Source organism: Callospermophilus lateralis, chromosome 3, assembly GCF_048772815.1.
Source record: "Callospermophilus lateralis isolate mCalLat2 chromosome 3, mCalLat2.hap1, whole genome shotgun sequence".
Taxonomy (NCBI): domain Eukaryota; kingdom Metazoa; phylum Chordata; class Mammalia; order Rodentia; family Sciuridae; genus Callospermophilus; species Callospermophilus lateralis.
Genome location: NC_135307.1, coordinates 118,349,699 through 118,365,295, shown reverse-complemented (window position 1 = coordinate 118,365,295; position 15,597 = coordinate 118,349,699).

The following is a 15,597-nucleotide window of genomic DNA, read 5'->3' as shown; positions in this document are numbered from 1 at the left end:
GCTCCATCCAATGGTTTCTCCTCCTTAATAATAACCAATGGTGGTGACTTAACCACCCAGGGCCTTTTCTGAGGCATAGGTCATATGTCCTGTCCCGATTGGGAGCAACATGAGGAGAAGGATGGTGGTTGTATCCCGGGCCCAGGGAAGGCCTACATCATGAACACTTAGAAAGTAGATGTCAATAAACTCTTTCTGAATGGGCTCCTCTTTTCTGCCATTTCCCCTATTTAAGTCTGAGAGCTGTCTCCCTACTGTATTCACTTAGGTACTCTCTCAGTTTCCCCCAGCTGGGCACCATGAGGTGCTACGAAGACAAGGCATGGAGATTTCGAGGGCAGCTTTAGGAGAATGCCCAGGCTCCTGGGGGACAGTGAGGTGGAACAGGCCCCAGGCTCTGGTGCCAGCTCAGACACTGGCATCGGTTTGGCTATTGCACCTGTCCTTCCTCCATTTCATCATCTGTAAAATTGTCAAGTGAAAACTGGATATCTGCTTGAGCAGAGGAGCCCCCTGAAATCCTCCTCAGCTCCAAAATCTAAGGATTGTGTTTTCCTCAGGGCAATGAAAATCTCCAAGCTCACCTCCCAGGAGAAACAGCCTTGTGAACCCCAACCGGCCCCCCTTCAACAGCAGCCTCTCAAGAGGCCCTCTTACGCCTGTTCCTTACTTAAGCAGCCCAGCAACCCTGGAGGACTGGCATTATTATCTCCATTTGGCAGATAGGAAAATGAGACTCAAAGAGGGGAAGCGACTTGCCCAAGCAGGGACAGCGTGTCACGGGACTCCAGAGGTGTCATATCAGTCTGTGTGAGATGCTCCCTAGGACCATAATATAGCCATGATTCTCAGATTTTGATGTTTGACTCACTGGAGATCTTGTTAAAAACAGATTTTGATTCAGTCGCCCTGGGGTAGGGCCAGGATTCTGTATTTCTAACAAGCTCCTATATAATGTGGATGCTGATGATCTCTGGACCCCATTTTGCTTGTCAGGGAGTGTACAACTTGTGCAGCTGTATACAGCAGCTCTGCCAAGCACACAGCTCAAATGTAGCAGAAGTGAGGTCAAATGTCAGGTCTTTGAACTCAAAGTCCAGTGCCCTCAATACTGAACCAAGACTTCACGAAAATCACTTCCTCTCTGGGAATGTGGGTGTCTGGGAATCTAGAAGAAGCTTGAAAAGGAGAAACTAAGGTCTGTCCTGCTGGCCTCAGCAGAGGTCCTTTGGAACACACATAAGCAGATGTCTGCATAGGTTTGAGGCCCTGAGGGAACCAGAGGGAGCCGAGGGACCGCACACCTAGCCTAGTGGCAACCTAGGGCTGGAGAAATGAGGCAAGACAGCTGGGCTCCTGGTCTGCAGCTCCCGGTGGCTAATGAGCAGGGTGTTCTTCCCTGCAGGTGCTGGGAAGAGGGATGAGGCTGGCAAAGAGAGAGAGAGTTGAAGCTGCAGCCTGGGAGGCCTTAATTCCTGGATCCTCCTGCCACAGCTGAGCTGGCTCCGGGCCCGTTTCTGTTTGCTTGGAACAGTCTGACATTTTGCAAGGAACTCTTTGCACCCGGGTACGCCTTCTGGCCTCTCCAGGGTAATTGCCCAAGAGGCACAGGTGCTCCTTGCTGGGGCCAGAGTCACAGTTGGGGAAATCAGCATGACATAGTGTACTGTGGACGCTTTGTACACTATAGAGTGTTGTCCAAATGCCAGGGTCGTGGGGCGGAAGGTGGGTGGGCAGTGAGGTGCAGCTCTGGAAGGACACTAGAGGGGCAAGAAAGGCTTTTGTTGGAGAGTCTGGAAGGTCTTGGGGCAGCAGGGAACCAGGCATTACAAACTAACAGAAGGGGAAGGGAAAATGGTAAATTTGCCAGGGGGGACTTGGACTTACACACCGGCCCTGCCACTCGACAGCTGCAGACAAGTTTCCTGTGTCTCCTGTGAGAGGCAATGAAGCAACAGGGGCCAGGACATCTCTGCTGGGTGCTGTGGGGTTGAAGTGTACTGGGGCGCCCGACGCGGTGTGTGTGAGTCGACCCTCTGAGGCTTGCAGACAGCTGAGCCCTGACTGGTCCTGGAGGCCAGGACTGGCCTTCACCAGCTGCCTTCCTCTCCCGGGGCCTTGTTTCTCAGGTGAACAGTGAAGAGGGGTGCCCTTCCCATCCTGGCTGTGCTCCAGATGGCTGCAGGGTCTGGCCAGCAAAGCCCAAGTAGGGATGTCCACTCCGAGAGTCCACCCTCATTGACAAGGCTGAAGCAGGAAGAACCTTCCAGGGCCAAGGTGAAGTGCTGCTGGGGAGAAGGTTCCTGGAGCCAGTGACTGCCCAGAAGCACCTTCCCCTGGACATCTCCTGCGGTTCACAGGCTGTCAGGGTGGCTCAGTCACCAGATGCCCAGTTAGATGGAGCAAGAGACGCCCAAGGTCATGTCTGGGCAGTATGGTAAACCCAGGGGGCTCGATCCCAGGGCTGTGCTTCACCCCTCCTGTTCCCATGTCTCACATCTCCCTCTCTTTTCCTTTTCCTTTCTTTCTCCCCACCCCAACCCAGTGCAGTGCTGGGGAATCACACCCAGGGTCTCCCATGCGTGCCAGGCCAGCACTCTACCACTGAGCTAAATCCCCAGCCCACCACTCTCTTTTTGAGCAGATCATATAGTTGCTATTTCCAAATACAATATTCCAGGGCAGCCTCTCAGGAGCTGGGAGCAGGGTCTTGTCATCAAAGTCTGCAGGATCAAGTAAACCTCCTTGGTTTCTCCCATGTGGGGTCCTGTCTCCAACCTAGCATTGATAGAGTTAGAAAAAAAAATATATATATATTAATATAAGACACCAAGTTAAATTTGAATTTCCGATAAACAAGCAAATAATATTTTAGTATAAGTACATACTGTACAATTTTTACACACGCTACGCTGAAGTCATTTGTAGGCCCAGCACAGTGGTGCATGCCTGGAATCCCAGCTACAGGAGGCTGAGGCAGGAGGATCAAAAGTTTGAAGCCAGTTTCAGTAACTTAGTGAGGCCCTAAACAATTTAGCCAAGATCCTGTCTCAATATAAAGTCGAAGGACAGAGGGTGAAGCTCAGCGGAAAAGCACCCCAGATGCAATCCCTGTCACCATGTAAACAAATATATAAAAAGTTACTTGTTGCTCATCTGAGCTGTGACTTTACTGTGTTTTATCTGGCAACCCTACTCACTCCCCACCGGCTCCGACCTAACTCCTCTTTGGGAAGAGCTGGAGAAGAGCAGAGAGGGCCACAGGCCCCACCTTTGGGTGGTGGAGTCTTTAATGAGCAGCCCCTGATGACTCTGCCTCCACTCTGGCCTCCTTGCAGCTGATGCTGACTGGTGGTGGAGGCTGAGTCGTGGCCTCCCCTGACTCCCTCTGCAGCAGCCCGTTCTGTGTTCAGTGGCCGCAGCATCGCAGCCCCACTTTCTGATCTCTGCAGGGCCCAGTGCTGGGAGCATTCGCTGCTCTCCAGGTCTGTGCTATTCATTACTGATACTCAGCCACTTTGCCTTTGTTGGCAAGCGCCTAAAGCATAGTTTATTCTTCCCTAGCTCCAAGTGGGGGTGCAGGAAAGGAAGCCACAGATTCCAGAAGAAAGGGCTCCCACCTGCCCGTCAGGTTTTCACACCTGTGGGGTGGGGGCAATCCCACCCCTGCCCCCCAGCACTGCAGAGGAGAGCAAGGCCAGCAAAGCCAGTGATGGCTAATTGTAAGTATTCCCTGGAGGGGATGCAGGCTGCCCAGCTGTTTGGTTCAACTTTATCTCTGGGTGTACCTGGGAGGGTTTCTGGATGAGGTTAATGCTTGCGTCATGAGCTCAGTAAACCAGGTGGCCCTGCTCAGGGTGGGTGGGCCTGGTCCAACCAGTTGAGGGCCTGAACAGGCTCCAGGGTCAAGCAGGAGAACGCTCTCTCTCCAGCCGACTGTCCTCCACCTGGGATATTGGTCTCTTTTCCTCAGACTTAGGCTGGCACTTATACCCTCAGCTCTCCTGCTCTGGACTTTTTGACCTTTTAAATCTGTGAGCCAATTCTTTATAATAAATATCTGTGCATTTATGATCTCCTACTGGTCCTGTTTCCTGGAGAACCCTGACTAATATAAGCCCCTTCCGTTCTCCTCCCCACCCGCTTTCCACTGTAAGAAACCCACATGGGCCCACACACCCCAGCACCTTCCAGAAGCCAGAGCTCTCTCACATGCCTCCTCTCACTGTGCCTGGTCCCAGGGCTGGCTTCCCCTGTAGCAGATTGAGTCACTTATGAGGAAGCTAAAGGGACAAGTCAGCAAAAGCAAAGGGAAGTGGAGGCCAGGCTTGGTGGCACAAGCCTGTGATCCCAGTGGCTTGGCTCAGGAAGCTGAGACAGGAGGATTGCAAATTCAAAGCCAGCCTTAGCAATGGTATGGCCCTAAGCAACTCAGTGAGACCCTGTCTCTAAATAAAATACAAAATGGGGCTGGGGACGTGGCTCAGTGGTTGAGTGCCCTTGAGTTCAAACCCCGGTACCAAAAAAGAAAACAAAAAGGGGCAGGGGAGGTAGGACAAGGAAGCAAAAATAAAGAAGCCAAGCAAGGCTGTGGCATCGAACAAACTCACACATGGGGTGGCTTTGGCCTAATACACCAGGAGCCCAGGGACAGTTAACAATTGTCCCAGTCAGGGGCAAGAGGACTGGGGTACTTACACCTCTTTACTCCCCACCATCGGAGATAAATGTCCAGGCACTTCCCGTGCTGGGGGTGCAGACAGTGGATCTGGCAGCCGGGCTGTCCAACAGAGAGGGGCAGGTACCAGGGAAGGGCTACCGGGAGTGAAGGGGTGAGGGTGGGGGAAAGGCCTGGGGAAATAAAGAAGGGACACAGGGGGACATGCTGGATGTAGGTCAGGAGGCTTTGCCTTTGGGTGGCCCACCCCAAGCGCACCTCTGAGTCTGTTTCCCTCCCCAGAAAGGGTGGCGCACAGGTCTGTAATCCCAGCAGCTCCGGAAGCTGAGGCAGGAGTTCAAAGCCAGCCTCGGCAACTTAGTGAGGCCCTAAGCAACTCAGGGAGACCCTGCCTGTAAATAAAATATTAAAAAAATATATAAAGGCCTGGGGATGTGGCTCAGTGGCTAAGCACCCTTGGGTTCAATCTCTGGTACCAAAAAAAAAGGTTCCCTAGGAAAGTGAGTAATGCACAGCACTCCTGCCCCGCCCTGCCAGTCCCCAGTCCCAAGCTATTTTTGTCTTACTCCAGTAACAATAAGCCATTGTAAACACTTCCTGACTAATCCCCCCAGTGAGGCCAGGAGGGGAGGAGCAGCTCCAAGGACTGAGAGGCCAGTGGGGTTCCCTCACACAGCACCATGGAAAGCTAGGCAGTCTGTCACCCGCTGCGCACCAGATCTCCCGTGAGGCCCTTGCCTGCCTGACTTCATTTCCCCTCATGCCCAGCCCTGTGCCCTGTGTCCCCACGAAATGGCTACTGTGAGCCCATGTATTCAGAAACCTCAGGCCCAGAAGTCTAAGTGGCTGATTCAGTGTTGGTGGCTGGTGGTGTCCTATTTCAAGTGAGGCCTGCCAAACCCCACCACTGGGGGTCTTTCTGCACCTCTGAGACCTTGTACCCAGGAGTCCCCACTGGATTCCATAAGAGGTGGTGACACTGAGACAGGGATGAATGAGCCAGGAAGAAAGGCCCCCGCCCTGGGGGCCCAAGAGACCAGGCTCAGCCATTTGTCCCGTATGCAAATCAAAGAGAAGAGCAGGGCAAAGGGTGGGAGAGGAGCTTGAATCAGCTCAGTCATAGCAGGAGGAGGAGATGTTGGGGTACAGTGTTAAAGAGCTGTCTTCCAAGTGACTGATAGAAACTTTGAGGTTTTTTGTTTTTTGTTTTTTAAAAAAAACAAAGGCAAGGGTTGGAGCTTTTGTGGCGGGGGCTTTGCATGCTAGCAGTGTGAGTGATCCTGGTCTGGTTGCTCCTTATCTCAGGACTGTGAAGCTCCAGGAGGGTCATCATCGCTTGAGGGCCAATTCGGGTCCCAACGTGAGCAGATTGCTGTAGCAGGGCAGCCTCCATTCTGTCCTGGTGATGGGGGGGACATCTCATCCTGGATGGTCCCTTCTGTGAGGCTTGCCCATTGCTTGAGGGTAGTCTTGGTTCCTTGTCATAAAGATGTTATCAACCAAGCCGGTTCCTGGAATCCAAGGTAACCGCAAAACAAAGTGGCTCAGAAGGAAAAAACTTAAAATGCAAACGGAGTTAGAGAGGAATGAGATGGCGCTGGCTAGGTCCGTGCCTGGATCTTCCTTCAACTGGTCAGGCTGAGTAAGTGTTCTGGCAGCAGCCGTGCAGGGCACACCCGCAAGAGAAGCTCCGGAGAAACTTCTGTGATCAGCGTCATAATGGAAAAACACAGAACCTTGCAGGACTTCCTCCCCTTCGCCTGGGTTTCGGGACTGGCTCTATATTTGGATTTGCCCGTGGTACGTGAACCTTCTTCTCGTCCAGGCTGAGGACCACTAAAGTAAGGTCTTCATTGTCCTTGCCCAGCGCTGGCTCACAGGGGGACCTCAGGGAGTAGCTGCTGCCTCTGGTCAGTGAAGACACACTCGGAACCTTCTATCTGCAGGATCTGCAGGGCCCTGTGCAAGATGAGAGGGTGCTGCCCTTTCACCTTCCTCCCTGCTCCTGGACATGATCACGAGAACAGATGCACTTGGTAAAGTGCACAGGGCTGTGCTTGTCGGCTTGACGAAGTCCAGATCCTTGTCAGGACAACCAGGAGCCGAGGAGCAGCAATGGTGCTCAGTGGTCACCTCCACTTCTGAGCGTGACAGTAATCAGTTCCAGCTTCCCAGGGTAGGAATCACCCTGAGAGTCCCCAGCACCCAACCCAGGCACACATGGCAGCCACTCAGAAAATGTTGGTCAACCCATTTAACCCATTGTGAACTGGATTGACTTCAGTCACCACAGAGCCACAGGGCCTGCCTGGGGCTTGGGCTTTTTTTTGGTCACTAGGAATTGAACCTAGCACTTTACCACTGATGACATCCACAGCCTTTTTTATTTTTTATTTTTGAGACAGGTTTTTTTTTTTTTTTCAGAGTGGAAAATAGAAGTTTAAAATATTAAAGGACAGCAGCAAAAAAGACTTCTCTGGGAGGAAGAAGGGGTCCCAAGAGGTGGAATCCGTGGAAGGCAGTTGTCTCCCCTTTTTATACCTGAGGTCTTCATTTAGCTTTCCCCAAGACAGGGTTTTACTCTGTTGCTGAGGCTGACCTCAAACTTAAGATCCTCCTGCCTCAGACTCCCAAGTCACTGGGGATTACAGGCATGGGCCACCACGCCCAGTTGCCCTCATGTTTTTTCTAAGAGAGGTGTTGGTGTGGGGTCCCTGACTGGCTTCCATTTGGCTTCTTCTCATCTTGTTTCTTTGTTGAGTGCACATCTCACACCTGCTCCTCCCCTACACCTCGTTCCCATGCTCCCCCTTCTGGCCTGAAGCCCCAGGAACTCTCTTCTCACAGAGGCACATGGGTTCTCCCCAGGGTTCTCTCTGGAAGGATGCAATTTCACCGGCTCCCCTTCCTGTCCGACACCCACCACCTCTCCATGGTCCACACAGGGAAAAGAACATGGTGGCTCCTTCACCTCCCAAATGGGGACCTCAAGTAAACAATTCCCCTCCGTTAGCCTCAGTTTCCCTTTCTATAAACTAGGAGGATGGATTGTTGGGATTATTAGAACATAATTCATACTAGCGGCCTCATAAATAAAGTTTATTATCTCTTTGCCTTAAACAATCTCATCCCTCCCTTCTTTTCTTCTATTTGTCCTACTAATGCTGATTAGGCTTGATTTATTTCGGAGACAGGTAGAAAGATTGCCCTTCAGAGCTCTAGAAGGGTTGGGCACTTTGGCGCATGCGTATAACCCAGCAACCCTGGAGACTGAGGCAGGAGGATTATAAATTGGAGGCCAGTCTGAGCAACTTAATGAGACCCTGTCTCAAAATAAAAAATAAAAAGGGTTGGGATGTGGCTTAGTGGTAGAGTATCCCTAGGTTCAATCCCCAGTAACAACAACAACAACAAAAAGTTCTAGAAAGGGAAATAAAAAAGTAAGCAGAATTACTTGCTCCAAGGAGAGAGGACAGTCCTCAGCCTAGCTCTGAAGTCTCCTGAGGAGTGGAAACCTGAGTCTCCAGGTGAGGATGGTTGGTGGAGTGGGGAGCTGTCTGGGTTAGCTAGGAAAGCTTAGTTTTAGGAGCTCTTCCAAAGTCCTGTTGCCTAGTTTTGTACTCATAATTTTGTTTTAAAGAATGTGTCAGTCAATTTCCTGCTGTTGTGATAAATCAACTTAGAGGAGAAAATTTTTATTTTGGCTCATGGTTTTGGGGGTTCAGTCCGCGACCACCTAGACCAGTGGTGTTTTACTTTCTGGGGAGGCAGTCCATAATGGTGGAAGCATGTGGTGGAGGAAAACTGCTCATCTCATGATGGCTGGAAGCAAGGAAAGAGAGAAAGGAGCCAGGGACAAAATATATTCTTCAAGGGCACACTCCCAGTAACCTATTTCCCCAACTAGCCCTCACTTCTGCAAGTTTCGCCATCTCCCAAAGAGCCTGTGAAGCTCTAACTCCATTGATGGATTACTCCATTGCCAGGGCCCTCCTGAGCCCATCACCCCTCAAAGTGCCCTCTGGACATGGCTGCCTTGGGGACCAAGCCTTTAGCACATGAGCATTCAGAGGACATTTCAGATTCAAACCACAATAAAAACTACACAAAGTTCCTGAGCTTTGGGCCTCTCAAACCCAAGAGCACCCCAGAAGCCTTCTGGAAAGCCTGCCTGCGTGTCAGGAAGATTTCTCCAAGGATTCTCCAATATCCTCCCTTCTCTGTCCATCACAGTGGTCAGCCTCAGACAAGCCAAGGCATCTCTCAGTGTCCTGGGCACCTGCCTTCTGCCATGGGCACAGCTGTGTAACCACAGGTGACCTATAAGTTCACTGAGGATCAGGGTCCTTCCAAATGCCCTCCCCACCAAAGACCCTGCTCATGGCAGGCCTTGGTGACGCTCATGCCCAAGAACTCCTGGGCCGTGAGGGAGGCTGGGCTGAGTCGGCCTGGCTACCCAGAAATGATCAAAACCTAAGCCAGGGCCTCTTGGGTACAGAGAGGCTCCTCTCCCTCCCAGGTGTCCTTGGTGGTAGAGAGGGGGCTGGATATCACAGTAGCCAGAAAACCCTTTCATAATCCAGTGGCCGGGATAAAAGGGAAACCTCAAAAACTATTTGGACTTATAAAGTGTAGCTTAAATGCACTGGGAGTCAGGAGGCTGTACTTAGCTAAGAGCATCTGCATCAATTATGAATCTCCTCCAATTTGCAGCCTGACTTCCTAGGGTAGGCCCATCTGGGTCCCACTAGCAAGCTGAGAGAGACTGAGGCCCCAGCATCTTGCAAGGTCCTACCAGGTCCACAGTCGCTGGACAGGGTTCAAATGCTGGATGGATCCAGGGCAGCATGGCCACTTCCTGCCACTCCCAGTAGCTCCAGCAGTAGCTCCTCCTTGGAGGTGCAGAGCCTGCGTGGGCCAGCTCCTGGTGGCCTGGTGGGCGTCCCTGGGCAATAGACAAATTGTGGAAGCAACTCAAGTGTTCCATCAAGGATGGATGAATGGATAAGCAAAATATGGTATAGACATACGATACAATGCCAGGTGCCCTGAAAAGGAAAGAAATTCTAACACATGCTACAACATGGATGAACTTATGCAAAGTGAAATAAGATGGTCACAAAGGGACAAGCATTGTGTGATCCCACTTATATGACAAACCTAGAGTAGTCAGATTCACAGACATAGAAAATAGTGTGAGGCTCACCAGGACCTGGGGAGAGGGGAGAGAGAATCCTTGTTGAACGGACACAGAGTTGTCAAGTTTTCAAGATGAAGCGTTCTGGAGCTAAATGGTGGTGGTGTCTACAGTACAGTGTCAATGTCCTTAACGCCACTGAACTACTGGGCACTAACCTGATTAGGATGGTAAATTTTATGTTATGTGTATTTTATGACTTTAAAAACTAAAAATTTAAAACTAAGAAAAAGACACAAGAGCCAATCTGAATGGGGCTCCCAGTGATCAAATCTGGGACTATTTGAGCATCAAAATAAATAATGATTTATGAGTCAATATCCTTCCAAGTAAGTGAATAAACAGAAGTAAAAGCTCTTACTTAGAGAACAACGTGAACTAATAAATGTGAACAGAATAATGGAATTAGAGAAATCCGATTTTTGCAATTGTCATAGAAATATCTGATTCAGGCAAAAATCATTAATGGCTGCTCAGGCTTGTTAGGTGAGAGCTGGATGAGGCACAGGATACTGAGACACAGCCTCAAACTCTCTCCTTGCAAGATATTTATTAATTACTTATAAATTAAAGAGTACAATATGCTCAATTATCAGCAGTAGTGACACCTGGTATACCCCATCTAAACCGAAGGACAAGAGTGAGTATCACCGGTGGTGGGGAAAATTCACACGTATAACCTGATAGGATGCAATGAGGACCCAGAGTCACTCCCTTACGCTCCTGCCCCAGCGTGTAGGATCAGATAAACCCACATGGAGGGGAATTCTACAGAATAATCAGCCTGTAAGCTTTACAAGGGTCAAGTCTTGAAAGTAAAGATCCATGGATGGTTCTGGACTAAAGGCAGCTGAAAAGACTGAACAGGTGATCAGGAACTGGATCTTTTCTTCTCTTTCTCCTTTTCTCCCCTCTTCCTCTTTTCCTTCTTTCTCTTCTCTCTTCTCTCTCTCTCTCTCTCTCTCGCTTGTGGTACTGGGGATTGAACCCAGGAGTGTTCTACCACTGAGCTACATCTCCAGCCCTTGATTTTTCATTCTGAGACAGGGTCTCACTAAATTGCTGAGGCTGACCTTGAATTTGCCATCCTCCTGCCTCAGCCTCCAGAGTCACTGGGATTACAGGCATGCAGCACCATGCCTGACTTTCTGACCCTTCGGATATAAAGGACATTATGGTGAAACTGGAATGGTGTGTGTGGATTAGATGTTAGTAACATAGTGTCCTGATTTCGTTGGTTGTAATGTGTGGTTTTGTGGGATAGTGTCGCTGCTTTTTTACCCTCAAGTGGTTCAGATAAAAACAACTCCCTCTCTCTGGCATAGTGGCACACACCTGAAGCCCAGAGGCTAAAGCAGGAGGATCACAAGTTAGAGGCCAGCCTGGGCAACTCAGTGAGACCCTGTCTCAAAACAAAAAATAAAAAGGGTTGGGGAGGTAGCTTAGTGGTATTTGCCTAGAAGGTGTGAATTCCTGGGCTCAATCCTTGGTGCCATAAAAAAAATAATAAAAATAACTCTGTCTCCTTCTATCAATACCTTTCTCCTGTGACCCACTCCTGGAGACATATCCAATAGGAATAAGTGCTAATGTCCACCAAAAGTCATGGAGAGGGGCTGGGGATGTGGCTCAAGCGGTAGCGCGCTCGCCTGGTGTGCGTGTGGCCTGGGTTCAATCCTCAGCACCACATACAAACAAAGATGTTGTGTCCACTGATAACTAAAAAATAAGTATTAAAATTCTCTCTCTCTCTCTCTCTCTCTCTCTCTCTCTCTCTCTCTCTCTCTCTCCTCTCACTCTTTTAAAAAAAAAAAAAAAAAAGTCATGGAGAAGAATACTTATAGCAACTTTACTTGTCATGGTCTCCTGTATCAGTCTGCTCAGGGACCTCCACAGAATGCCACAGACAGTGGCTTAGACAGCAGACTTCACGTTCTCACAGCTCTGGAGGCCAGAAGTCCAAGGTCAAGGTGGTGGCCAGATTGGTTTCTAATGAGGCCTCTTTTCCTGCTGGGACATGGCCAGCTTCTCACGTGTCCTCGCATGCCCCTACTCTGTCTGCTCACACTCTTGTGCCTTTTCCTCTTCTTATAAGGGCACCAGAGCTATTGGGATAGGACCCCACTCCCAGGACCTCATTTCACCTTCATTGCCCCCTTAAAGGCCCTGTCTTCAAACACAGTCAGATGGGGGTTAAAGCTTCCTTCTAGCCAGGTGCAGTGGTGCACACCTGGAATCCCAGCCCTCGGGAGGCTGAGGCAGGAGGACCGCAGTTCAAAGCCAGCCCCAGCAACTTACTGAGGCCCTAAGTAACTCAGTCCCTGTCTCTAAAAATAAAATCCAAAAAAAGGGCTGGGAATGTGGTTCAGTGGTTAAGTGCTCCTGGGTTCAATCCTCAGTACAAAAAAAAAAAAAAAAGGAAAGAAAAAGAAAACTAACTAAATTCTACAAATTGTGAGGGGACACAATTCAGTCCATAATATTACTCAAATTCCCACCAACAGTAGGCAGCAATGAGACTGAACAAATCATTAATATATGCAACCCTGTGGATTAATTTTAAAGACGTAATCTCAAGTGAAAAAAAAAACTGAACACAAAAGAACATACACTGTGTGGTTTCATTTATACGTGGGTCAGGAAAAGGACAAACGTGTAGTAAAACTTATGGTGCAGTGGATTTAAGGAATAAAGGCTGGGCATGGCCAGAAGGAAAAATAAAGCAGACCCAAAGGTCTGGTGGGTTCTCCGTCTCAGTCTGAGTATTGGTGACAGGGAGGTTTATGTTTGTGAGATCAATCAAGCTGCACACGGGAGATGGGTCAGCCTGCTGTGTAAAAGTCACAGCACCTGTTTACAAAAGCCAAGAGGCGTGGAAGGCAGAGCTAAATGAACTGATGAAAGGTCGGAGTGCAGGGGCTGGAGAGAGGATCAGGGGAGGTGAGGAGGCTGGGGAGGGAGGCTGACCTGGTCCCAGGGCCTTGTAAGGAGTTTTGATTTTTTTCCTTGTAAGGAATTTGGATTTTTCCTCCGCTAAATATGGAAAGTCATCGAAGGGGTCAAAGCAGGAAGTGACATAATCACATTGCATTTTACAGAGGGTTCCACAAGTCAGAGGGGCAGGGATGGAGGCAGACAGACCAGGAATGAGGCTGCGGTGTGCTAGCCTGCGATTACGTGGCTCGGCCCAGCGTGGTGGTGGTGGTGGTGGAGTGCAGTGGGCAGATGTGCAGAATCCACAGGCTGGTGGTGAATTGTAGGTCTGGGAGGCAGGAGTCCCAGAGACCCCAGGTCTTGCCTTGGATGAGCCGGGCACTGTGATGAATTCTCTGGGACTGGGATCCTGGTGGGGGAGGAGTTTGGGGGACAGCAGAGGAGGTAGTAGGAAGAAAGCGCTTGGAGAAAGCAAAGAGAACTGGCTGTAACTAGGGGCCAGGAAGGCACCCCAAAGACGGGGGTAACCAGTGAGTGCGAGAGTCAGGGAGACTGTGTCAGAATGCAACCAGGCAGCTGCTCACCAAAGCTGGCTTAGAAAGAAGGACCAGCAGTACAGGCCTCCCAAGTGCACAAGAGAAGGTGGAAATGGAGATTTTGACCTGGAATCTGTTAATTTTTAAAAAAATATTGTTAAATTGAAGTATACATACAAAAGAAGGCATGTGCCAGGCGTGGTGGTGCATGCCTGTAATCTCAGCAGCTTGGGAGGCTGAAGCAAGAGGACCAAGAGTTCAAAGCCAGCCTCGATAACTTAGTGAGCACTTAGCAACTCAGGGAGACCCTGTCTCTAAATAAAATATAAATGAAGGCTGGCGTGTGGCTTAGTGGTTAAGTGCCCCTGGGTTCAATCCCTTGTTTAAAAAAAAAAAAAAAGGCATACGTTCTAAGTGAACAGCTTCCAAAATGGTCAGGAAGTGAACCCCCTCCTGACTTACTCTGGAAGTCTGCTGATTTCCAGAACTCTGTAACTGCCACAGGCCAGGCAGGATGGGTCTGCATTTCCCAGGGCCACCGTTTGAGAAACCTGAGGCAGAGGTTGGAGAAGAAACTTGGCTAGCTTTGGGGTCAGGGTTGTGGGTGAGGCAGGAAGAGCTGGTGAGGAGAGGGCAGTGGTGGAGCCCTGAGGAACACCAGCTCTGGGTAACAGGTGTCGGGGAGCAGAGGTGCTTACAGAGGTCCTGGGAGAATTTGTCAGCAGCCTTCGTGAGGTCCTAGAGTGTGTTTGTTTGTTTGTTTTTTCAAACCCAGGGTCTTGTACATGCTACACAAGTGCCCTACCACTCAGCTACATCCCCAGCCATTTTTGTTTTATTTTGAGATGAGTTCTCACTGATTTTCCCAGACTGGCCTTGAACTTGAGATCCTCCTGCCTCAGTCTTTCAAGCCGATGGGATTGCAGGTGTGCACCACCATGCCGGCTTCTGGGGTACTTTGAAAAGTACCTGCAATCCTGCAGCTTCTGTCTGGAAACTCCAGAAGGGACCCACAGGGGCAGTTCCACGGGGGAGGTATTGGGAGCCTTAGGGTCACAGGAGAGTGCTGGGCCCCCTATAGGCCATCCTGTCCTGGAGACACTTCACACACACACAGCCTGGGGCAACAGGAAAGGTGCAGGCGTGCTGTTCAGACTCACTCGCTGTTTGAACAAATCAGTGTGCACAAACCTTAGTCTCTTCCCCTACAAAATGAAAATGATACCTCCCTCACAGAGTCGTCACAAACAGAAAACAAATCAGTGCACGTAGAACACTTAGTGTGGTGTCCAACACCGCAGATGCTAAACACTACCCGCTTCTGGCCCATCCCTACGCCTGCCCCAATACCCAACTAGCCCCTCGCCTCGGAGTTTCAGGTCTCCCTGTGAGGATCTTGGACCAAGGTTTGAGCTGCACACGGAGTTCTCACTTTGGGAAGGTCTCTTGGATGGGAATAGTCTTTGGATCCCTAAGGAAGGGAGTTCAAATGGTGGAAGCCAGGTGGGGAGACTCTGGGCCTGGGCCTTCCCAGGTGAGCACCTGGGATCAGTCTGGATAATTGTGCTCTTGTACCCACCCTCTCATGAGCCCCAGGGGCCAACACCCATCAGTTACTTCCAGGCCCTTGTGTGATCTACTCCCACCAGCCCTCATCCATTCATTCCAGGAGCATGCAGAGCTGCCCATCTCCCTGTCTACACCCGGGCTGCTACCTGGGACAGGGGGGCGTCTTTCCTACTCTCCACTGTCCCACATCACCCTCAGCCCTTCTCATTAGGTCCACCGGTGCCTCTTCCAGAACACACTTCATATTAATTTTTGCCTGTGTCTTACCTTCCACGCGGGTGCTGGGCACCTGGGTCATCCCGAGGACATCCTCTCTGCAGTCCCTCACTGCAGAGTATCCAGGCACCTGTTGGTGACACCAGGGTTGTTTTCAATTTGGGGTTATTCAGAATGAGGTGGCTTGTGGTTGACAAGTCCGAGTGGTCCTGTTCTCGTGCCCCTACCTGCCTCCCCTAGAGACGCCAGCTCTGCCCTTGGCCTCCGCACCCACACACGGGTGGACACAGAGCCATGAGCTTTTGTGGGTGCCAGCAAAGCGTCCTGACTCTGGTTCCACCACTACCTGCCTCTTCTTCTGAGGGGACCCTGGCTCCCACTGCTCTGACATTTTTTTGGAGGGAAATTTCCCCCATCTTTCTTCTGGCCAGGAGGGGCCCTGGGTAGCCTCTGGAAATCAAGTGAAG